This window comes from Macaca mulatta, chromosome 1 (assembly GCF_049350105.2).
Source record: "Macaca mulatta isolate MMU2019108-1 chromosome 1, T2T-MMU8v2.0, whole genome shotgun sequence".
NCBI lineage: Eukaryota > Metazoa > Chordata > Mammalia > Primates > Cercopithecidae > Macaca > Macaca mulatta.
This window is the reverse complement of record NC_133406.1, coordinates 199,131,236-199,157,033: the sequence shown is the minus strand read 5'-3', so window position 1 is coordinate 199,157,033 and position 25,798 is coordinate 199,131,236. Positions and strand designations below refer to the sequence as shown.

General features: G+C 48.2%; 1 protein-coding gene across 6 annotated transcripts in view; it reads right to left on the bottom strand.

The window, feature by feature from the left end:
- The window catches only part of HIVEP3 (HIVEP zinc finger 3), a 537,183-nt gene that overhangs the window by 103,285 nt on the left and 408,100 nt on the right, over nt 1–25,798 (bottom strand). For all 6 annotated transcript variants that reach the window (XM_077961639.1, XM_001085309.5, XM_077961650.1 and 3 more), the window contains one exon: nt 18,723–18,921. The gene's annotated coding sequence lies outside the window, so the exon portion shown is untranslated. The remainder of the gene's footprint in view (nt 1–18,722; nt 18,922–25,798) is intronic.

Genomic DNA, 25,798 nt, shown 5'->3' with positions numbered 1-25,798 from the left:
TGAGCCTCTTGAAAGAGACCCAGTCAGACAGGCCAGAGAGGGACGGTTCTTGCAAAGCAGGCTCACGGCACCACTCCTGAATATCGACCACTGGTGGGGCAGTGGCCCACAACCTCCTTCAGCTCTGGTAAGGAGAGGACCCCACAGACCAGGGTACCACCTGTCCAGCTTCTCCAGCCCCACCCAGGGAGCCCGGTTTAATTCAATAAATACTTACTGAATTCCAAACGCAATTTCTTGTCAAGCATTCTCACTCTAGGTCCTGATCTGACCTCCAGATCTTCCTTTTTTGACAACATCTGAGCTCTCAAAAGCACTCAGGGAATGCACTGTTTGTGTGCCTGAGGGGAGCAGTCCTCAGCCTTCTTAAACTTGCCCTGAGACCCCCTAAGCTCCCACTCTGTGCTCCCTGAGCAAGATGATGTTGTCGAGTATGATTTCCTGGGGCTGCATTTCCAGAAAATAAGCTCTTGCAATTCATATAGCCTTTCTTCCATTCACCCAGGCGAACTCTGAAAATCCCATACTGGGAGAAAGGCAGCCATGGGCTCAGGGTGTGGGGCAGAAGGGTGACCCTTTGAGAAAATTACTAGCGTATGTTACACCCCTGTTCCAAACACAGGTCACGGGTTGTCCAGGGAATTATGAGCAAATGAATGAGTGAATGGACAAATAAACAAACGCTAAGTTGAATGGATGATAATGTAACCCAGGCGCAAGTCAAGAACATTTAATTGAGAAAACAGAAAAGCCAGAAGATAAGCTATCCACGGGCAAAGGGACTTCCTTAAACCAAAGGTGGTTTAAGGAAGGCAAATTCCATCTCGTAACAAAGACACAAACTGTGGAGCAACTGGGATAATAATCCTAAGAAATGCTGACGGGGACAGAGCGCCACGTGCCAGGCTCTCTGCCGAGAACCTGACATGTCCTCAGTCCTCAGAATGATCCTATCAGGCCGGCAATGTTTTTACGTCCATCTCACAGATGAGGACACGAAGTCACAGAAGTTCCATCATGCGCCCGGGGCACACATTTAATAAAGAGTGAGACTGCAAGCCAAGGCAGGCAGGGGGTCTGCAGTGTGTGTCTTAACCACTTCCCCATTTCACCTCCATGTGTGGCTCCAGCAGCCTTTAATCAAGGAAGCAAGGGAAAACTCAAATATTGTTCAGGCCTGGGGATCTAGAGACCTGCCTGGCTTTCTCCCACTGCCCCGAGCAACCAGGCAAGTCCTCCGTGAGACTGTGCTGCCTGATCCCACATCGCAAAAATATGGTATTGACTAGAGTTGGGTTCCGGGGACCCTTCCCGTCCTGACATTCTGGATGCTTTTTCTCCCTAGCCTCGGAGCTCCGGTTGCCTGAGGTCGGCTCACCCCAGAGGACCTGATTCTGGCCCCAGATGAACCTCCTGACTAGGTCTGTGAGGATATAAACTGTCCCTTCTCGATGGCCCAGGCTTTTTCTACAGGACCCAACCTCACCTCACCTTCCTGCCTGGCAGTCTGGCTATTCCACCCTGTGATCCCACCTCCACTCCTCCCGCCTCCCCACCTTCCTCCTCCCACTCCCACCCACGTGTGTCCCAGCTTCTCTCACCCTTTCTGCCTCCCGCCAGGGTTCAAGCCCCTCCCTTGTCCTGCTGCCCAGTCCCCCGTCTTCCCTTCTTTGTTCAGCCGAATCCTTCTTGTCACCCCCGCCAGTTTCTCCCTGGAGCCCCTTACCATCCCAGACAGAACCCACTCCGCCTTCCCCTGGCAGGTGTTTACACCCCTGTTTCAGATGGATCATAATCCTAACAATGCCCCCTTATGTTAGGGCAGTGACTACAGCTCACCAAAGGCCCCTGTAGCCACCATCTCATTTAATTTCACCCAAGTTCCTCCCTGCAGACCTCCTGTTCATGGCTCCAAATGCCCCCTTAGACTGCAAACACAACGTCTGAACATACTTCACAACTGAGTTCCTCAAAACAGCCCTCTGGGAAGGGCCTTATCATTTCATTTTGCAGATGAGGAAACAGAGGTTCAGAGAGGTGGAAAGTGGCTGGGCTGGATCCACAGCTCAGGACTCTGATTCTCTATCCCATGCTTCTCAAGGATTCATGGTGTTCCCTGAGTCCTGCCCAGGATCAGACTCATTTCTGCATTCCTGAGCTATCCTTAGCCTGGACAAATACGGTATCCTGAACTCAGGGGACCAGGAGAGTTTGCTGGCATAAAAAAATGAATTCATCAGAACCTACAATCATCACCCTCCTAAGTGCCTCCTTCAGTGTACCACAGTGCCAGCTCCTGTCCCCTCCCTTCATCTTTGCATGGAAGAGATGGGCACAGCTGGGCCCTTTAGGGTCTGAGGTTCAACTGAAGCCTCAGAAGAACCTATAACCATGTTTCTTGTTTGCCACACAGAAATGGGGCAGTCTCTGCCTCTCGTTGTCCCAACCTGGCCCTAGCAAGGTGAATGTAGCACCTCCTCCCAGGAAGTGCCCAAGGAGGCTCTGAGGGACGTGGACAGGGCAGAGGATTCCCTGGGCAGGGAGCAGTGGAGGACAGCCAGGAACGCTGGGCGCTGAGTCAGCTGCTGGGGGCTCACTGCCTGCAGGAACACCCCCTCCCTTCCCAAGAGCTCCAAATCCTTCTAACAAGCTGCATCCTCTCCAAGTGGCTTTCCCAATAGGCTTTGGCCTGAGTGAGTGATTTCTTTCCTGAGCAGGAACATACCCCTGCCTTCCAGCCCAGGCCACTCACAGCTCCCCTCTCTGGTGGCAATGACAGTTGTCAATTCTTGGCTGCTTGTTGCTTACTTTGGAACGTGTGGGGCGGGTCTTGTGACTTTTTTTTTTTTTTTTTTTTTTTGAGCCAGAGTCTCACTCTGCTGCCCAGGCTGGAGTGCAGTAGCACAATCTTGGCTCACTGCAAGCTCTACCTCCCAGGTTCATGCCATTCTTCTACCTCAGCCTCCCGAATAGCTGGGACTACAGGTGCCTGCCACCACACCCCGCTAATTTTTTTGTATTTTTAGTAGAGACGGGTTTCACCGTGTTAGCCAGGAAGGTCTCGATCTCCTGACTTTGTGATCCACCCGTCTCAGCCTCCCAAAGTGCTGGGATTACAGGCGTGTGCCACCACACCTGGCCTCGTGACATTTTATATTGTATTCCCTCACTGTACTAATCTTTTCACATGCCCATCTCCCCAGCTACACATTTTGGAGAGCAGGGGCTGTATTTTAATCACCTTCATGTTCTCTGTGCCTGCCACACAGTAGGCACTCATGGACGTTTGTGAGTGATGAATGAATAAACAAATGAATGAAGTTAAAATTGTGGAAAGCTTCAGTTAATAGTTTGCAGAAGTCACTTTAAATCCTCCTGCGAAAAGGGGCCTATTAATTTGCTAATGAGTAGAATTGTGTAAACTTTGAATATCTTTCTCATAAACATAACTCTTTAAATGGTGTCTAGTCGTTTGATCATTCAAAAATTGAGATATAATTCACATACCATAAAATTCACAGGGTTGTGCAACCATCCCAATGATGTAATTCCAGAATATGTGTATCACTCTGAAAAGAAATCCTGTACCCATTAGCAATCACTCCACATTCCCTTCCCTCCAGCCCCTGGCAGCCACTAATTCAGCTACTTTCAGTCTCTATAAATTTGCCTTATCTGGACATTTCATAAAAATGGAATCACCCACCATATGTCCTTTTGTGTCTGGCTTCTTTCACTTAGCATAACGTTTTTCATCATTTGCACTAAAAATATCAGTGTTTCGTGCCACAATGCCTGTGAGATCATGCAGGTTGGAGCGGGCCGCTCTGAGCCATCAGGGCAGCGTGGGGTCCGGCAGCAGATGTCTGTGACTGGGCAGTGCAGGGACTCAGATGGGAGAGGTAGCCACAACATGGGCAGTCTGGGGTCAGCAGCAGAACCAGAATGGTCAGAAACAGATGGCACATGGGACGGTACTCAATATTCCTCCCCAAGGAACAGTTGCCTGAAAATACAGTGCTCTGGTGGCGAGAGAGGCGTGTCAAGGGCCACCAGCCCTGAGTCTAAAGGCTCTGAGTCTGCAGGGAGAGTCCCATTTCTGAGATGATCTCAAAGCTCAACAGGGGGGGCAAATCCCAAGGGTTTAGATGGTTCCAATCCAGGGGTGGAAAACAGGCAGTGGCCATCCCAACCGCTTTCCCACCCTCTCTGCCGAAGGCAAGCCTCCTTTCTACAGGGCTTCGGTTCCTTATAGGAGGTCCCAACAGGCTGAGCAGAGCCAAGCGTGCTTTGGTCATGTACAGATTGTGCACAGATAGATTAACTAATTAGTTAATCCCCTTTTTGTCTTTTTGCGATTTTAACTTGCTTTATTCCACAGCATATTTGAGGTAATTTACAAACACAAAATAGGAACACAAATTTAAAATGAAAAATCAACCCAGGGGAAATGAAAGACCAGAAGGGATGGAAGAAGATGGATAAGTCACTTAGAAGGCCCCTCATGGTAGCTCTCTTGGGGCCACAGATTTAGTATACAGCAGTCAGAGGAAGAAGGGCAACACAGGTAGCTGCACAATCTCTGTGTTCTGATGATACACAGGCCAGTTCCTCAGGAAAAGCAAAGCTCTTCTTGGCACTAAGATCTGAAGGAAATTTCTTCCATGTTGTTTTAAGTAGGGAGCCCTCCATGAAGTCATCCTCCCAATACTTCCGGGGCTCTGACATCTAGCACTGAGCTAGGCGATTGGCTCTCCCAGCATCTCAGAAGGCCAGGTGGGCCCCACCCTTTAAGTCATTAGCTCCTGTTTGGGAAACACTGTGCCATTTGGTGACCACTGTTACAAGTTTTGTCAGAAATAATGCCATCGTATCATATCGCTATTTATGTAATAGTTTAATTTACTTTGACTTGAATTTGACTTGTTTAAACATTGCTTCTTCCTAAGCAATAGGGACCACAGGAGGAACTGCCAACTAGTATTTTTTATTGAATCAAATAAATAATTATACTATTCAGTTAAAGAACTTCCAGTATGTTCTCCTAAACTCAGCTCATCTTCTACTCGTGGTTTATGTCCTGCACTTGGGAAATCGGCCCGTCCCTCACCTTGGGATGTACTGGGGCTACCTCTCATCTCCTCCACCTGGCGAGCCCTGGGCCTGGCTTCCCCATCCCACCACACAAGCCTAGAGCTAGAGGGAGCTCAAGCAGGGTCTAAAGCCCATGTTTGACAGGTGAAGATGCTGGGCCCAAGGAAGAAAAGGAATTCGCACAAGACCACAAGGCCAGTGACAGGACAGGCATCAGGACTGCCCAGCAACAGTGTCAGGATCGGTGGACGTTTAGATGTAACCCAAAGGCTGAAACTCACCAAAGGAGTCTAACAGGAAAGGACTGTGGGCAGAGAGGCACAGGGCCTCACCCAACTCAGGGCAAGCCCAGTGGGGGCAGGGTAAACCCAGAAAACAACCGTGGGATGGTAAACCCGAGTTCAGGATGATGGTCGCTCCTGGGAGCACAGGAGAAAAGGGCCCACATTGTGGAAGCGAGGCAGGGGCTTCCACTGTATTTGACAAGTCTTTTTTTTTTTTTTTAAGCAGAGTGGTGAGTTCACTAGTGTTATATTATGTATTTTATTGCTGCTTGGCTGAAATATTTTGAAATTTTTTATATTTGTTAAATATATGAGTAACTCCAAGACTCCTTTAAGTGTTTTCTCTCTGCTAATATGGCACTCTAAACCGCATCTCAAGTGGTTTAACCAAAGGGGAGAAGAAATGACTGATTTCCACAAGAGACAGGCCCCAGCTGGGGGGCTTCTGTGACCTCTCCCTCCATTCCCAAAGCCTGTGGCATGTGGGGGGTGGATCTGAGCATGATGTACCCGACCAAGGTGCAGTCCATTTCAGACAGGGCACGGTGTCACGGTTGGCATGGCTCATACAAACCCATGGGTCTAGGAGGAAACTTAGAGCACCCCAAGTGGAACCATGTGGGCTCCACTGATGAGTGCCACCACAGGGCAATGGGCAGTCTGTAGAACTAACCCCCAGCCAACATCTTTGTTCCCCACCTGCACAAAGGACGTGTCTTGGCAAGTATATTTTTGCAAACAGCAGACTATCCCGTTCAGTTAAAGGCAGGGTAGGACGTACTTTGAGATTTCCAAGAGTGACACAGAGTCTCAGGGTTGAAGGGACTGCCAAGGGCACAGGTCCAAGCTGCCATTCGAGACTCCAGCCTTCCTTAGAGGCTGCTCTCAGGCCATTCTCCGCCTGAGGTAATAGCAATTCCTTTTTTTTTTTTTTTTCCCCCAAACAGGATATGGGAAGCAGGGAAGATTGGGAGACTTTTTTTTGTTGTTGTTGTTGTTTTTTGAGATGGAGTCTCACTATGTTGCCCAGGCTGGTCTCAAACTCTTGGCCTCAAATGATCCTCCGGCCTCAGCATCCTGAGTAGCTCAGATTACAGGCTTGTGCTACTGCACCTGCTCGGTTTTTCTATAAATGGCACCACCCTATGTACATTCCTCAGCACTCTGCCTTCCTCATGGACAGTCTTTCTAGGCTACAGGCCAACAGATTTTGAGCAGTTATCTTGTACCAGGCACAGTTATAAGCACCTCACATAATTAACTCAGTTACTGCTCCTAACAAGCTTAAACAACAGGCATTATTGCAATCCCTACTTTACCAAAGAGGAGTGTGATGGCCAGAGGGTCAAGCAACACAGTTTGTAAGTGGTGGGATCTGGATCTGAACCCTGGCTGTCTGTCTTCAGACCCTGTGCTCCTAACCACTCTCCTGTACTGCCTTTCTAAACAGAGAGACAGGGTCTGTCCTCAATCTTGTTAACAGCTGAATGATGGACCGTGGTTTGGATGGAATACCTTTACATTTACTATTATATTTTTTTCTAATTTTTCCTACTAGAATTTTGCCATAAACATCCTTTATACACATATCTTTACAGACTGATGCATTGTTCCATGGGCCAGATTCCCAGAGGTGGAGACACGGGTCAATGTGTGTGTTTTCAGTTAAAATACATATGGGGCCTGTTGTTTGGGCTATGGTCCTAATAACGAGCCATGTGATTTTCACTCACTGGTTTTGATCCTGTCCCAAGGACCACACAGAACATCTCTGACCCTTTTTCTCCAGACAACCCCTGGGGTGGTTGAGGACAGCAAGTCTGCCTCTCAAGTATTCTGTTACTCAGTTTCTTCAAATGTTCTTCTGACAGGGGCTGCATGTTTCCGAGGACTGGTCCAGATACCTCTTAAAGTGCAGCACCGCCTGGAGTGATCTGGCTTATGCCCCTTGCTCCCCATTCAAAGAAACAGAGAGGGACATTGACAGTGCACAGGAGATACCAACAGTGTTTCCTGACATTCATGGTGTGCAGGAGAGAACCAAGTAGGCAGGATTCAGACTTCTCATCTTCACCTCTCCCAAATCACACACATGCCTTCCTGAGAAAGAGGCCCTTTGTGAGATATTAAAGACCGGCCAAATTCTACTCCCACATCATAAGAAACTGGAGTTCGCTCTTTAATTAGAGAAGATGCCAATGGCTTTGGAACTGGACAGGCTTCTAGGCATCTTCTAGTTCAGTGTCTTCTTTTATGAAAGAGCCCTGGAGGGCAATGACCGCACCAGGCTCACATGTCATTGGGTGTGTGGCAGCACTTCCCTAAGCTGGGACCAGGGTCACTGGTGGGTGCATTTCCCCAGCTCTCTGCCTGCTGGTTCCTAGGAACCGTCTTACTAGAAAGGCGTAGTATAAATATTTTGCTAAGCAGCCAAGAGAGGAAACTTACCCAGGCTGAGCTGCCCTGTGCTGGGCGCTGGCCATGGACACAATGCTCAATGAGGGCCATTATCTGGGAAGGGAGGGCTGTTTGTTCCGCTGCGGGACGGTGCCAGAGCCCGGAGCCACCAGGCTTGCCACTCTGGCTGCCACACAGAAGAGTCTCCTTGCGCTCAGCAGACTCTGCGGTTATGCAATGCCGGGCCAGGAGGTTAACTCTCCCCCGGCCAGGAGCCAAGCCTTGTTCCTTCCTGCCTAAGCATGTCCATCTGAAAATGCTAAAAATTGAGGGCCTCAGTGTTTGCAAAATGTGCTCGGGCCCTGAACCTGCTGGTTTATTCTAAAGGGCGTAGTGTTGAAGAGCTGGTGTGCCTATCCCTGTGGCTCCTGGCAGCCTCCTACCGAGGCCCAGTGCTCCTACAGCAGTGTCTGCCTGCCATCCTCGGGCACCACTCACAGGCCTGGCAACCCTCTGCCTGGGTGCCCCTGTCCCATTCGGTGGTGTCTGGTCTAATTCCTTTCTTAAGCCCGAGTTCCACTCACTTCTTCAAAGCCTTCCCTGACCACACCAGGCCCCAGTGACCTGAGCTCAAGGATGAGTTTCCCAAGCCAAAAGGGATCTAGGAAGTTATCTATCCACTTGGCCCATTTTCCAGATGAGGAAACTGAGGCTTGAAGAAGTTGACTAGTCTGAGAGAAGACTGAACACATGTGAGTGTCAGCCTGGCTCCCCTCTCAGAACTATTTCTCTTATACCTCACGTCCCATCTGTCAGCAAATCATGTTGGCTCGACCTCAAAATGGAACTGGAATCAGACCCCTCCCCATGGCCCCCGTAGCTGCCGCCCTGGTGTACGACTCTATCACCTCCTGATCTGTCACGTCCCCGCCTCCTAGCTGGCTTCGGGCTGCTGCCCCCGCCCTCTCCAGGGCAGCCTCCACAGCCTCCTTCGGCAGGACAGTCCACTTCTCTGCTCAGGCCTCCCAGGGCTTCCGGATGTTGTGCCTGCCTCCCTTCCAGCCTCCTCTGCTCCTGTGCCCCCACCCCCACTCCTCCAGCCACACCAGCTTCCTTGCTGTTCCCAGCAGGCTGATCTTGCCTCCGCCTGGAATACTCTTCTCTTATACCCCTAGCACTTGCTCCTCGCCTCCCTCAGGTCTTTACTCTCCATCCGTCTTGACTGCCTGATTTCCAAACCTCGACAACCTGCCAGCCCCTGCACCCCCTATTCCTTTCCTGACTGCCACCTTGTCACATACTATGTATGTTACTTAAGAAGATAATATCTTTACATTTATTTTACATACACTTAGGTATTTAAGATCTCACAAAATACAGTCTATAGAGAGTGTGCATGTGTGTGTAGTGACAATATGTTTGTTTATTTCCCTTCCAGAATGTAACTCCCAGAGGCAGGTGTTTTGTGCTTTGTCACCCAGAATGGTGCTTGGTCCCTTATGTCTAAGTAGGGCCAAAGGTAAGGATGACTATCTCTTTGAGGATGGATGAGGATGATGATGGTGGCTGTGGTGTCAACTGACTGATATGTCTGTTAGGAGTGGGGGAGGGGACGATTTTGGTGGCACATGTAGGCTCATCAGAGGGAGAGCCAGGGCTCCAGGGAGGTTAGCTGGGAGGCTGCCCGAATGCTATATTTTTGGAGCCATATAGAATAAACACCCAGGCACCTGGGCCTCAGTCCCCCACTCCCAACCAGCCCCAGTAAAGCAGCTCCAGAATAGGAAATTCGCAGAGGTAGCCCCAGACAGGCTGCTCCGATTAGCTGCAGTGAGCAACCAGGCATGGCTGGCCACTCCTGAATTTGCAGGTCTAGGAATCTCCGTCTCCATGTTTCAAGCTCTCTAGTGGGTGACTCAAAGGCCCTGCGGGATTTGGGGGCCGCAGTTAAGTTCCTTCGAATAAGCTTTAGTCCCAAGAATATCTGTTGGGCTGGGCGCGGTGGCTCAAGCCTGTAATCCCAGCACTTTGGGAGGCCGAGACGGGCGGATCACGAGGTCAGGAGATGGAGACCATCCTGGCTAACCCGGTGAAAACCCGTCTCTACTAAAAAATACAAAAAACTAGCCGGGCGAGGTGGTGGGCGCCTGTAGTCCCAACTACTCGGGAGGCTGAGGCAGGAGAATGGCGTGAACCCGGGAGGCGGAGCTTGCAGTGAGCTGAGATCCGGCCACTGCACTCCAGCCTGGGCGACAGAGCGAGACTCTGTCTCAAGAAAAAAAAAAAAAAAGAATATCTGTTGAATGAATAAAAGAGATGGAAGGAAAGGAGGAAAGGTGCTAAGGCAGACACAGGAGAGGAGGACAAAGGCTTGGGAGCACCGAAACGATCCCAGGGAGGCATGCCAAACAGAGCCCGAACAGAGGCAAGACGGCAGGGCTTGTCCTGACAGGTGGCACAGGTGGGTCCAGTTTCCACTCGCTCTCCCACACCTGCAGCTACGCTGGCCAGGAGCACAAACCTCAAGCAAACAGAAACTCGTGATTTCAGTTTTAGTTTGATTGACATTTTTATTTACCCATGACATAATTTCTTTTAGGTTAGCTGGCTTTATTCTAAAGAGCGGCCCAAACTAAATTGCCTAGGTGACTGGCTGTTCAAATCTCCCTTTTCTGATCTCCTGTCCTGCCCTGCCTCTCCTCTCACTTGTCTGACTCTTCCATCCAAGCCTTTTCTTCCTAGATGCCTGTGTTCAGTCCTCAAGTGTTGGTCTCTAATCCCCTGCTTTTCTCTCTCTGCACTGCTCTCCTTGACTTGGTAGCAGCTTCCACAGCTGCACACATCACCTGCCCCGCCCAGCACTCCCCAGTCCTGCATTTCCAGCAGCTCTCACATTCAATATGCTTAGTGCCCCACTCATCTTTTCACTCCTCTGTCTGGTAAACCTTCACGCTTGCGACACTAGCGCTACATCTAAACTCCACTCTCCTTTGTCCTCATAGCACCCATTCACCCAGCCACTCACCCTCCACCCCTACCCTTTCCCTCAAGCAAACAGAAACCCTCATTTGTTCAACAGTTACTGACCAACCACTACTGTGCACTAGGCAGTGCTGGGTACCACAGGCATTCCCCTTGGCCTTTTCTTTTTCCACCTGTGGCACCTGCAGGACCAGCCGAGGCCCTGAGATTGGGAGAGGAAGCCTGTTCCAGAACTGGTCAGCCCCACACCTGCAAGTAATTCACAGTGTGACGCTGGGCAAGTCACTTGCCACCTCTAAGCTTGGGTGTTCCCATCTGCCCTTTGGGAGCATTATTCACTCCCACCTCACCTGTCCCCAGTCCGGCTGGGAAAGGCATCACCCGGCTTCCTACAGGTGACACCAGTCTGAATAATACTTGTGGTGCACCCGTAGCCATGGTGCAGCCTCTTCCTCCCACAGACCATGGCCTTGACCCCCTTCAGCCTCCTGGCCTCCAGTATGGGACAGAGCCCTGGAATCTGCATTTTAAAGAAACTCAAGGTATTTCTGTTATGGGAGGGTGTGTGGACTACACTTGGAGAAATTCTGGCTGACAGGATAAAGTCTAAGCTTCCTCACCACCCCCAACTCATTGATGAAACCTTTGCCCTGCTTTCCAGTACTGGCCCCCTCTGTCTTCCAATGGAGGGCCCACAGCTATGGCCAGACTGATCTGTTCACTCCCCACCCTGAGCCCAGCAGTGGGCCTGCTCTTCTTCTTCTTCTTTTGTTTTGTTTTGTTTTGTTTTTTGATACAGGGTCTTGCTCTGTCCCTCAGGCTGCAGTGCAGTGGTGTAATCACAGCTCACTGCAGCTTCCATCTCCTGGGCTCAAGCCATCCACCCGCCTCAGCCTCAATATTTAGAACTACAGGAGTATGACCACTACACCTGGCTAAATTTTTATTTTTCTAGTTTTTGAGATGAGGTCTCACTACCTTGCCCATTCTAGTCCCAAACTCCCAGGCTCAGGTGATCCTCCTGCCTCAGCCTCCCAAGTAGCTGGGATTAGAGGCCTAAGCCTCCAGGCCTGCTCAGGTCTGCTCTTCTCTTATGATTTCCCCAACTTGGAGAGACCTCCTGACCTCCCTATCTCTGCAAGTCTCTTTCCCATCCTGCAACAACCAACTGAAATACCTTCACCTTCCTTTGTCAAGCTCAGAATCGCCACTTGACATGAGTTAGGGCCAAACACATGGGCCATCATCATTTCCTGCCTGGATTGCTGGCTGGCTTTTGACTGGCTCGTATCCTAGCTTCCTAAGCTGACTGTGAGCTCCGTGAGGCCAACCATCCATCTTGCAGATCCTTGTGTTCAATAACAAATGCTTACTGAGAACCTGCAGAAACCTATACAGCACCCTGCTGGGTGTACAGAAGAGGAAGGCCCAACCCCTGCCTAGAGGGGAGCCCCTCTCATGGAGAAACAGACGGAACTTGCATATATGACCAGGGTAGAAATAAAGACAGGGTACCACAGAATCCCAGAGTAAGGGTCCTAATGCCATGGGGGAGGGGCACTCAGGGGGCAGGGAAGGAAAACTCAGAAAGAGGGAGGAGCACACGCAAAGGATTAAAGTGTGACATGTTCTGCACAAGAGCAGGGGTGGGGAAGGAAGAAGGATGGAGATAACGGGAATAGGCTGGACTAGGAATGCTGAGCTAAGGGTCTGGATTCATCCTGTAGGTCAAGGGTTGGCAAATCCAGCCGGTTGCCTGTTTTCATACATAAATTTTTACTGGAACACAGCCACGCCCATTTTTTACATATTATCTGTGGTTGCTTCCAGGCTGCAATGACAAAGTCAAGAGAGACCAAACGGCCTGTAAAGCTTCAAATACTATCTGGCCATTCAGAGCAAAAGAATGCTCATTCCTGCCATAGGCGTTGGAAGCTATGGGTGGATTTTAAGCAGCAGATAGCAGGGTCAGATTTGTGTTTCATGTTTCTATCACTCTGGGATCACGCTGGGATGCGCTGGAGCAGGCAAGCCAGGGGAAAGGGAAGGTGGCTGGGAGGCTGGTCCAGTTGTCCAGGAAGGGGATGGAGATCAACAACAACATTGCTGTTTTTTAATTAAGAGATTCATTAAGAGTTGCTATGTGCCCACACTGGGCTGTGCCCTTCATACATATTCATTTAATCTGCACAGTAACTGCTGGATATAGCTAGAGTTGCTATCTCCATCCTACTGAAGAGGCACAGAGAAGTGAAGTCACTTGCCCAAGGTCACGCAGCTAGTATGCGACAGAGCCCGGATGCAAACCCAGTGTTCCAAACCTGAGCTGGGGCCCTCAGTGCCAAGCCCCAGGGCTTCAGGGTCGAGCATGTTTTTGGCAACAGATCCCTTCGAGCCTCCCTGGGAATACACAGAACACAAATCCTCTAAAGGAGAAAATCTACCCCAGCCGAGTCAGGCAGGAAGTGGGAGGCAGCAGTGTGGCTATTTTGGAGAAGCGACACGAGAAACCACGAAACTTCCTACCTGTCCCGTTTTGCTCCCATCTGTCCTCGGAAACAAGGCTGCCCCTCTCTAAGATAAAAAGGTGTTTCTCCCCACACAGTGGCTCTGCCACTGGTGGTGGGAGAGAGAGCACTAAGCTTAGCACACACTTGCTATTTTTAAAGGGCTGTATAAACAAACAGGGCTATGTAAATAAGAAAAAAATGAGGTCATCCTTTTAAAACCTAAAAATGTCCCTTTTCTATGGGGTGAGCAGCACAACCTCAGAAAGCACAGGGGCTTTTCTATCCCCTTGGGGCTTGTCTAGCCCATGGCCTCCAAAAACCTGGCTCTGTTCCTTGTACCCACTGAGGGAAGGGCAGGCGGCCTGGGAGTCAGGACTCCTGGGTTTCATTCCTGGGTCAGTGGGCTTTGCCTCAAATGCCTAAGGCCAATGTCCAATCCCAGCCACCACCGTCCTGGGGCCACGTCGGTCTCTCACAAACACGGCCCATGCTCCAGGCCCTCCTCCTCCTGTGCCAGCCCTGGCTGATTCTCCCGGACCCTCTGCTGTCCTTTTACCTCCTCACTGCCTCACACCTTGACCTGTTGAATGACCACAGAGGCTCTCTGCGTGCCGATCAGAAGTGACATATATGCTCCCCACCCCCACTTCTCTGCACACATGTTTACCTTGCTCCATGCTCTTCTGCACCTTTTCTTCCAAGGCGCAGGCCAGAAGTCATTAAAGCAGCCCCAGGAGCTGGGTTTGCTCATCAACAACTGCTGGGAGACATCCCAAGCCTCTGCAGAAGCTCACATGGCCTCCCTGGGTTGCCAGAGTACTGTTTCCACTACTGACTGCTCTCTCCATGCACCATCTCAACTTCTCCCCTCCCCATCTCTCCTCCTTCCTCCTCTGCCTCCAGCTGTCAGCGTCCATGGCCCCTCCATTATCCTCAAGTACAAAGATGAGAACCACCAATATTTGCTGAAGGGGTAGTCTCCAGATTGTGTTCCATGGAAGTGTTTCGGAGGCTCTTCAAATATTCCTTGAGAATGTTATTCTAAAAGCACAGTTTGACTCCAATTTTAACAGAAAATGACCATGTACACATATTCAAACACGCTCTATATCACACGGGAACACACTGAATACAGCCAGCAAGTGCTGCTGGTTTAATTTGGTTTGTGCAGACCTCAGATTAAGGTCTGGGTAGATGGTGACCTTCACTGTCGAAATGTGTCTTCAGTTAGGAAGAGTGGAGCTCTTTACTGGGTAGCTTTGTGTTGTCATTTTTTAAATTCAAGACCGTGTATGCATACGTAAAACCATACAAGCAAGTACACTCTGAAGCTTTCAATGATAAGGCAATGTATTATGTGGATTATCATGAAAATATCATAAATGATGGGGGGGCTTCCTGTCTGACTTGTGTGTGAGATGGTGTAATAGGAAGGAATTCAAGCAGTTGCTTGATATTGTCACTGATGCAAACCAGAATTCCCTTCTACTCCTCCCCAGATGCCCAGACAATGCTGAACTGAAGACCATTCTGTGGCTTTAAGGCAAGCTGTTAACAATCTGTTACCATTCACATCATGTTAAGGATGTGATTTAGAATTCCTTGGCCAGGTGTAGTGGCTCATGCCTGTAATCCCAGCACTTTGGGAGGTCGAGGTGGGTGGATCACAAGGTCAGGAGTTTGAGACCAGCCTGGCCGACATGGTGAAACCCCATATCTACTAAAAATACAAAAATTAGCCAGCGTGGTGGCACGCACCTGTAAGCCTAGCTACTCGGGAGGCTAGAGCAGGAGAATAGCTTGAACCTGGGAGGCAGAGATTGCAGTGAGCCGAGATCATGCCATTGCACTCCAGCCTGAGTGACGGAGCAAGACTCCGTCTCAAAAAAAAAAAAAAAAAAAAAAAAAAAAAGAATTCCTTAATACTTTGCAGCCAAGCCAAATGAAACAAGAAAGAAAAAGGAATATTAGATATTGCAGCTGATACAGCAATACAATGATGATCTAGGACAGAGGTCAGCCAATTTCTTCTGAAAAGGGCCAAATAGTAAGAACTTTAGACTTTGTGAAACAGACAGTCACAGGCAGCCATAGATAATGCATCAAAAAATGGTGTGGCTATGTTCCAATAAAACTTTACAGAATCATGCAGCAGCCTGGATTAGGCCCACAGGCAATAGTTTGCCAACTCCTGATCTAGAACGTCAGATTTCAATGTGTTCGTGCATCAAAACAGAGGCATCGTTAATAACATAATAAATGTAACTTCCATAATAAATAATATACAAATGTCAAAAACTTGACAGCCAGGTGTGGTGGTCCATGCCTGTACTCCCAGCTACTCAGGAAGCTGAGGTGGGAGGATCCCTTCAACCCAGGAGTTTGAGGTTGCAGTGAGCTATGATCACACCACTGCACTCCAGCCTGGGCAACAGAGCAAGACAGTATATATTTAATTAAAAAAAAAAAAGCCTTTTGCATCTGACTTAAATTAGACTAAGTCTAAAACGCAATAATTTGGAGATAAGAAATAGGAATAAAAATGAGAATTTTTAAACAATGTTAAAAATTTGAACTTAAAAAATAAATGTATTCATAAACCATCACTTTAACCTGTTTTATATATTGACATTCCATGCAAAATTTGGCTTTTAAAAATAGCTTCTAAGACTATAAAAGTTTGAAAACTGCTCAAGTTTCTCATTACTGAGAAATTGCTTCCATATCCATTTTCAAATGAGATCTGTCCTCTAGTTCCTCATTCAGAAATCACATTTACTCTGGAGAGAGCCCCACTTCTGGCCCCTTCTGAAGAGCGGCTGTGACTCCATGTTTCCCTGCCCTCGGTAATTCCACACATAGCTGTGCCCAAGGCTCCCATGGTGCTGATGGGCCGCACTGCCCTCCCCACCGGGGCGTTTGCAGCACTGCAGGCCTCTGTCTTGTTTGGATGCCATATATCCCAGCTCCTCCCTGGTGGCTGGGAGGGCCGTGCCAGCAGTGGCCATGATCACCTGGACTCCAGCAGCACCAAGTCAGCACCTCATTAATCACAGGCACTTTCTTCCCCAGGGAGAGCACAGGCAGAGGCAGGAGCCAGGTTTCTCACTGGAACTGACAGCTCATTTCCCTCTGGGCAAGTCCCATACTCTACAGATTCTTCCAAGCAGCTGGCTGAGCCCACATGGACAAACAGAGAGTCTGGGCATGAAGCGGGGGAGGGGAGGGAAATGCCAGGTCTGCAGAGGACCCCCCATCTAGACTCCCTGGACAGTTCCCCCATATCTCTGGCTTGCATCCCTCAGAGGTTTCCGCTTCTGGACTAGTTCAAGTATCTGCTGTACACCTCATGGAATGGACCCAGATCCTGTCCTGAGACTGCTCATGAGACCCTAAATGGCAGTGATAGGCACAGAAGGAAACAAGTGCTAAATCCAGGTACCAGGAAGTGCCTACCCAGGATGCCGAGCCAGATGCCCCACTCATTACAGCATGACTGATTCCTGTGAACATGTAGACATTCCTGGCGAAGGGTTCATCCTTGAAGCTGCCATTGTTTTTCTTCAGGTAGCATCTTGGTGGAGAAAAAAGTGCTAGGTCTTTTGTAACCAGAGGCTCTGCCCCTTACCATCTGTGTAGCTGTCTTTAAACTACTGAACCTCTCTGTGCTCAGTTTCCTTATGTGCACAACAGGGGCAACAGGACCAGACTCACTGAGGTTTGGGAAGGACTCGAACCTGTCTGTAAAGTACCAACCATGTGGGCAGCAGCATCGGTTCCCGTGCTTCACCCTGACCTCAGGTACGCAGCACTGGAGCCAGAGGGCAGGGCATGCAGAGGACACAGGGCTGTAATTGGGAGAGCAGGGTGGTGGCCAAACTGCCCACATGCACCAGAAGGGCGGCTCACATTTGGGGAGTCCCTGTTACGTGGCTGGCAACATTCTAGGGGCCTTCCCCAGCAACCCTGCGAGGCAGGTATCACTGCCAGCCTCGTTTTGCAAGTGAGAAGGATGAGGCAGAGATGGAGCAATTTGCCTCTTAAACCAGTAAGTGCCTCACACAACCACTAAGAGTCGGGGCTGGGATTTGAACTCAGGGTGGGTCTACACTGTTAAGTACCACAACAAACATCGCTTTTCAAAATGAGGCTCCAATGTGCAGTTCTTCCTTGGAATCCAGGGAATGATTCCTTTACCTCCTCAGGAGAACCCTGGTCTAGGCCTGGGGTTGGTAGGCCCAAGCTGTCATATTGTGGGCAGAGGCCCAGGCCCCAGCCAACCCACAGTCCAGGCAGCAACAGTGATGTCATCTCTGAGGACTGCCTGTGGCTCCATCCCCTTCTCTATACAGTGAGGAAACTTCAGCTTTCAGAGAAGCGGAAGAGTCACTGCTCCTGGCATGCCAGGCTGGGAAATGTCACCTTGGAAATCACAGCTGGGACCACAGACCCAAACACAGGAAAGGATGAGCATCTCCAGGGCCCCAGAAAGAGGCCCTGGAGTACCCAAGCCTTGACTGCATCAGAATCAACATAGATTCCTGCGTCCCCAACCCCCAAGAGTCTGATGCAGAGGGCACGGGTAAGCCAGAGAACTCCCTCCCTCCCTCCCTTCCTGCGTCATACCAGGCACCCTCTCTCTGATCCCCAGCTCTCTGGGTGATTCTGGCTCTCCAAACCAGAGAAAACATCCAAGGACTTGTTCTTGACCCAACGAGCTTCTAATACTGCACACCTAACCTGTACTGCAGCCTGAACATCTAGCCTGAAACCACAGCACATACCTGAAGATCTAAATGCATATATAAACATAAGCTGATACCCGGCCTCTCCCCAGGCCCATTTGATCACTATCTCGGGAGCTGGGGCCCTGCTGTTGAAATTGCTGAAATTCCAAGAATCATTGCCCCAAACCTGACATCCTTTCAATTCTTTACAACTTGGGGGCAGGTGGGGTGAGAAAGGGGACCGAAGACCTGCTGTTATGTCTCTAACTCCCATGATGCTCCTCTGACTAGGCATTGGGTGGGCAGTGGGTGGTCTTCAGGCAAGAGCCATTATGTAGGAGAAGAGGGTAGAGCTCTGGCTATCCGGAGGACACAGTTGGACTGGCTTGTGGAGGCTGTGGCCCCTCGAGAGGGGGCTGTGGTCCTTTGAGAGGAAATGTGTCCTTTGCCAGGACAGAATTGAAACTGAGGAACTGGGAAGGGCAGGTCTGCATTTCATGGGAGACAGCGTGAGGAGGAGCAGCCAGTGGCTGGTACTCAAGGTCTCTACTCCTGACCAGGAAAGGTTCAGGACTTCCAGAACAACTTTCACAGAGGCATCAGGAAGGCAACGATAACACTAATAATAACAATAATACATTTTTCAGAGGAAGAACTAAGCAAGCTCATGCAAGACAGACCAACATGGCGCCTGGCAAGCATATTCAGCAACAGCCCCCATTTCCCACCTGTGCTGAAGGCACCACTTCCGATGACCAAAACTGAAACGCTGTTCTCTCTGAAAGCCAGCATTCATGTCCACTCCTGCGGCAGCCGCCCTCCTCCTAGGCGCCGCTCTTCCCACCAGAGGGGCGGGCTTGCTTGGCCGGGACCCCGCGAGGCTCCTCCATGAACTAGGTTGAGGCTGCTGGGTTTGTGCCTCGAATCCTGCAGGAGATGATTGAGAAACATGGTCAAAGAGTTTTCTTGGTCAACTTTTTTAGACACAGAACAATCCCTGCCTGGTCCCCGGAGGACCAAGCCCCCAACTGCTCCCAAGCGGCTTTACTTGGTATAGGGCCTGATCCCCACATCCCCCTACTTTGCACCCAACAGTTAACTTCTCTGAGCCTCTATTTCTTCACTGGTGTGGTAGGCAGAATTCTAAGATGGCCCTCAAGATTTCTGGTTCCCCTGGTGCACAGACCCTCCATAGCCCCCAGGACCGTGAATAGGATGGATGGTTGGGTTATGTTACAGGGCACAACTGACCTTAATAGAGGGGGATTATCCGGGCCTGGCCTGATACGAAAGCCCTTTAAAAACAGAATTTGCAGGAAATGCCATTCTGGACATCAGCCTTGGGAAAGTATTTATGGCTAAGTCCTCAAAAGCAATTGCAACAAAAACAAAAATTGGCAAGTGGGCCTAATTAAACTGAAGAGCGTCTGCACAGCAAAATAAACTATCAACAGAGCAAACAGATAACCTACAGAATGGGAGAAAATGTCTACAAACTGTGTGTGCATCCAACAAAGATCTAATATTCAGAATCTATAAGGAACTTAAACAATTCAACAAGCAAAACCCAAATAATCCCATTAAAAAGTAGGCAAAGGACACGAATAGACATTTCTCAAAAGAAGACACACAAGTGGCTAACAAATAGGAAAAAAATGCTCAACATCACTAATCATCAGAGAAATGCAAATCAAAACCACAGTGAGATACCATCTCGCACCAGTCAGAATGTCTATTATTAAAAAGGCAAAAAAACAACAGATGCTGGCGAGACTGTGGAGAAAAGGGAATGCTTATATGCGGTTGGTAGGAATGTAAGGTAGCTCGGTCACTGTGGAAAGCAGTTTGGAAATGTCTCAAAGAACTTCAAACAGAACTACCATTTGACCCAGCAATTCCATTGCTGAGTATATACCCAAAGGAAAATAAGTTATTCTGCCAAAAAGACACACGCACTTGTATGTTCACCCCAGCACTATTCACAATAGCAAAGACATGGAATCAACCCACATGCCCACGAGTGGTGGACGAGGTGAAGAACATGTGATACATATACACCATGGAATATTATACAGTCATAAAAAAGAACAAAATCATGTCCTTGACAGCACCATGGACGTACCTGGAGGCCATTATCCTAAGAGAATTAACACAGGAACAGAAAATCAAATACCATGTGTTTTCACCTATAAGCAGGAGCTAAACATTGGGTACACATGGACATAAAGATGGGAACGACAGACACTAGTAACTACTGGGTGGGGGAGAGAGAGGGAGGGACAAGGGCTGAAAAACTACCTAGTGGGTACTATGCTCACTACCTGGGTGACGTGATCATTCTACCCCAAACCTCAGCATCACACAATGTACCGAAACCTGCACATGTACCCCCAAATCTAATAGAAAAATTGAAATTATTTTTAAAAAGCAGAATTTTCTCTGGCTAATCACAGGAAAGGAAGTCAGATTAGGATCTGGAGAAAGCTTCACCATACCCTCACCACCCTGAAGATGCAGGGTCGTATGGAAAGGATTGGCCCGCAGGTTCCAGGAGCTGACAGCAACCCTGGCTGATGACCAGCAAAAAACAGGATCTCAGTCCTACCATTGTAGGGAACTGAGTCTCGTCAACACCTTGAATGAGCTTGGAAAGCAGAATGTTCCCCAGGGCTTCCAGATGAGAACTCGGCCCGCCAACACCTTGATTCAGCCCTGAGCAGAGAATCCAGCCACTCTGTAGCAGACTTCTACCCTACAGATCCGTGAACTAACAAATGGGTGTTATTCTAAGTCACTAAATTGGAGGTAATTTGTTATGCAGCAAGAGAAAACTAATACAATCGGGAAAAGTGACTCATATTCAAGCATGTGTGGCAATGAAATATAATAATAGACATAAAAGCATATTGTATTCCCCAAATCACAAAATAAAACAGGCCAAGGGAGGCCTGTTTCAGGGCAGGAGCTCAACAGTGATTCCTGAACGAATACGCAAATGAGTATTGGCGTTTAATAATCGACTTGCCGGGCTGTTGTACGGATCAAATAAGGAAATACAGAGGAAGGTGCTTTGTAAACTAGAAAGGCCAAGTTGTTTCAGTCAGTGGTGGTGTGGCCTGTCATATCCACGCCGTGCTCTTTAGAGGATGCTCTGGTTTGCCCACTGCAGGCAGTGTGGTGGGATGGATGAGAAAGTGGCTTCCAGGGCCAGGTATACCTGGTTCAAATCCAGCCCTTCCACTTCTGACATCTGCAGCTTGAGAAAGTTGCATTGCCTTGCTGTGCCTGGCAAGTGGGGCTAAGAATGGTGAGTGCCTTCCAGGGCCCGTACTTTCAGGAGTCTGTATGTGGAAAAGGGCTGGAACAATGCCTGGCATGGCCCATGTAACTGCTCTGAATATTATCTCAAAGTGGAACTCAATAATCTGGGTCTGGAGTAACCTGCACACAGGCCTGGGGCACTGTTACCTTTCTCCTCTTGGGCACCCTGCTTTTTATTCACACAGCCTCAGAATCACGTTTGGCAACCATATCACACTGCTGATTCCTACAGAGCATACAGGTCACCGATGCCCCCCTGCTGTCCCCTTCCCAATGTACCTGCTGCTGTGAAACCCAGCCAGTCCCATCCTACCCCCAGGGCAGCATCGCAGCACCACACAGTGGAGAGGCTTGCTCTGTGGCTCTGTCTGTCAATCAGTTCCTGATTCTGCCGTCCGAACCAGCCCAACTTCTCACTACTCTGCGGGTTTCTGTCCTCCCCAATCTGACCTCGTGCCCTCCAACAGATTGCAGTTATTCATCAAAATGGCTGTGCTCTCTTCCTCCCAGTGTAGAAACACTCGCTTCTCAGAACATGCTATTCTACAAACACAATCTACAGTTTCCTACCTCCGAGCTTTGGCCCAGGCAGCCTCTTCTGCATGGAACGCTACTCCCCTTCCTCTGCAATCATGCCCACCTGGCTGAATCCTGCCCATCTTCCCTCAGGAGGCTCAGCCAGCTCCCACAAAATTGGACCTAAGTTCTGCCTCCCCAGAATACCCAAAGCACATTTGCTGGGCCTCTCCTAAGGTAAATAACAGCATTCACTGTGCTCAGCCACTGCTTAAAGCCCTTCTAGATTGCATACAGCTCAGGCAGGGTCATTCTGACTCACTCCCTCACCCCGAGTATGGCCCGTCACACACAGTCAGTGTGGAACAATTCTCTTTAGCGCCCAATTTGGTTGTTCATTCATTTAACAGATGTCCACTCAATGCCTATTTTGGGTAGAGCTGGGTTGTAGGTGCCAGCATTAATAGATGGCAAAGATTTAGTCCCTATCTTCAAGGGGAGCACAGAGTAGGGGTAGTCAGTTTTGATGGTGTCTGAATGTGTGAGAGAGAGAAAAAAGAAAGAGGATATTTAAAACAAAGGGAGTCATGTAAGAAAAGACAGATCTCTTGACCTTGTCATCCACCTGTCTCAGCCTCCTAAAGTGCTGGGGATTACAGGCATGGGCAACCACGCCTGGCAGATCATGAGGTCAAGAGATCAAGACCATCATGGCCAACATGGTGAAACCCTGTCTCTACTAAAAATACAAAAATTAGCTGGGCATGGTGCACATGCCTGCAGTCTCAGGTACTTGGGAGGGTGAGGCAGGAGAATTGCTTGAACCTGGGAGATGGAGGTTGCAGTGAGCCGAGATCGCGCCACTGCACTCCAGCCTGGGGGACAGAGCGAGACTCCATCTCACAAAAAAAAGAAAAGAAAAGAAAAGAAAAGAAAAGAAAAGAAAAGACAGAAGATCCCCAAATGGCCAGAATGTTCAAGAAAATTGCATGGTGTCCACATGGCTGGAGGTGAGGGGCGGCGACAGTGGGAGGTGCTGCGAGGGACTGGGGCATGAGGGTTTGACAGATGAAGTGGCCTGGATGTGGTGGTGCTGTGGAGTGAGGTCATTTTCATCAGTGAGGTCCTGAAGCCAGGATGAGGGGTGTGGCTTGAGGAGAAAGGATCAGGAGGAAGGAGAGACTTCTTCGGGATGCAGGGGTGAGGCTGGTGTCAGTGACTGCCCCCAGTCTCCTCCTCCATGGCAGGTCAGAGGGCTGCCCACCACACCCGCGTCCAGGTCACCAGAAAATGTCACACACACCTGAGGGCCTAGATGGCAAACTGAGCCCATTTATCTCCCTCTTCGACCCCCTCGATGCCCCTGAAATAAAAGGAGAAATCTACAAATAAGAACAGATCCACAGTAGCACCAGCTGGCCAGAAAGTCCGAGGGAAAACAGACGAGTGGGAGTGACAGGAAATCTAATCAGAGCGAAGCTGTCCTCACCCAGCCGGGCAGGGAGGGCCCACCTGCCAGGCACCCCAGGACTTGCTCGGAGTTTCTCCATAGCAGGGCAGGCTGGAGTGGGGTCTTGAAATCCTCCCCAAAAAGAGTGGATCCTCTGAGTTTCCAAAGAGACCAAAGTGGGAGTTGGGCAGGGAGGTACTGGGAGCAGAAAGTACCTCCCCACACACCTTTCTGCCTTCAACTGCATGACTTTATTATCCCAGGAGCCTCTCTCCCTGATAAATGGCTTGACTGTTCATCACAGAAACCTCCTGAAGGACCCATCTTCAACTCTTCAATCAACAGCTGGTGCCCTAGGATTCTCTTAATCCTTTGCCTGGCCTCAAAATCCCTTACCTCATGGTTTCCACCAGTCCTGGACTACTGTGTTCCTTACACAACCCCAACCAAGTCCCCACATTGACACACCCACCTTAAAGGGAACTGCCTGGCTTCAGAAAACCCAACCTTGCCTCCTTCCTCCCAGACAGGCCAAAGCACTCTGGAATCGGTGCCCCGCCTTCGGCAAGTGAGAAATAAACTCAGCTTTGCCTTACCAACGAGTCTGCTGATGATATCTGGGAAGCCGGCATTTGACAGTCTCTACAAAAATGCTTGGAATCAAATGGACATTCAACTTGATATCTGCGTCATTTACAACAGGGCAAAGACCTCTGAGCTTGGAGTAAAAAGGGTTAAAACCCTTAGATCCATTACTCAGCCAAGTCTCAAAGCCAGAGAGAAGTACTAGAATAGTGTGCCACCCACCACCCATGCATCTCTTCTTAAAAAAAAAAAAAAAAAAAAATACTCGAGGAATTACTCCAAGGAAATAAGAATTGTACCAGAATAAGTAATTCAAAACAGGACAAGATAGGATATACAAGAAACAGGGAGAAATAATAAAAGCAGAAAAAGGTGAAGTCTAAACAAATGTTGATAATCACGATCCTATCTTGTTGGGAATTAGATGCCATTTAATTCTTGACATCAATAGAGAAATCTGCGTAAAAACTAACCATTTCTAGAAGAAAAGCAAGATGCAACCCTTTTAAACCACTGTGTGGGGGAAAGGGGAAGGGAGAAACAAAGAAAATTCTATTAATTTAACCAAGAGTAGGAAAGGAAAAATTAAACAGGAAAGAAAAAGTATAGTAAACAAAAGACACAAAATAAGATGACAAAAAACACAATAATGTGAATAAATTAAATTACTTAAAGTTAAGAGACCAGGCTGGATAAAAGGAAAAAAATCCAGCTATATGCTGTTTGGAAATAACACACTTAAAACAAATTGACAAAAAAGATGGAAATCAAATAAATGGAAAAAAGGCGAATGGCAATGAAAATAAAGAAGGAAGCCAATATTAATATCAGACAAAATGCAAAAATGTTAATTAAATACACTGAACTGGGGCCTTTTGTATTGCCAAACAGTCTATTTCTCCAAGGAGATACAAAAATCATGAACTTTTACTCTAATCGTAAACACAGAACCACAAAATGTATAAAATAAGACATTCTTGGAACCACAAGGAGGAGGTAAAGAAAGAACAGGAAATGTCTTGAGAATTATTATTTGGAACTTGATGGTATGAGTAACCTCCAAAGAAGAATACAAAGAGTTTGAAGATGTAGTTAGTAATTTTAACTTCATATACATTCAAGAAATAGAGAAAACACCTTTTTCTCAAATGTCCCTGTACTAGACTGGAAGAAAATCTCAAATCCCAAAATGCACAAATTGTGCGGACCACAGCCTCAGTTCTTGATGAAATAAAATTAGACATTAACAAATAGCAAAAAATAAAAATACATAAACAAATGATACACATGATAATTTAAAAATGATTTTCTAAAAAAACTCTTGAATCAATGCGGACAGCAAAGCTATCGCAAGATAATTATAAAAGTACAACATTGAGAACCCTACTTTTCAAAATCTGTGTAGTGCAATCAAAGCTGCATCTAGAGGAAAATACAAAGCTTAAATCTTTTCATGATAAATTAAGAAAGACTGAAACTAAATGAGTTAAGCACATAACCCAAGAAACTAAAAAAGAATGAAATAAACCAAAATAATCTTGAAGAAATGAATAAAGTTGAAAATAAAATGAGTAAACGAGAAAATGACAGCAGCCACAACTATATATATACACACACACATATATAGCTGCATACATACATGCATGTATATGTATGTGTATATATACATAGATACACACACACATATATGTATATATACACACATGTAGCTGCAAACTAAGCTTTCTGAGAAGACCAACAAAATGGACAAATTGGTGGCAAATTTGACTAGCAGTAATGGGCAAAGTCACAAATAAACATTAAGAAAGGTGATATAAACATACACATGAACATTTTGAAAAATTAAAGAGAATTTGATATGTAACTGTGTCAATGCATTTACAAGTTGGTGATTTTCTAGAAAATTATAAATTATAAAACTGAAGAAGAGGG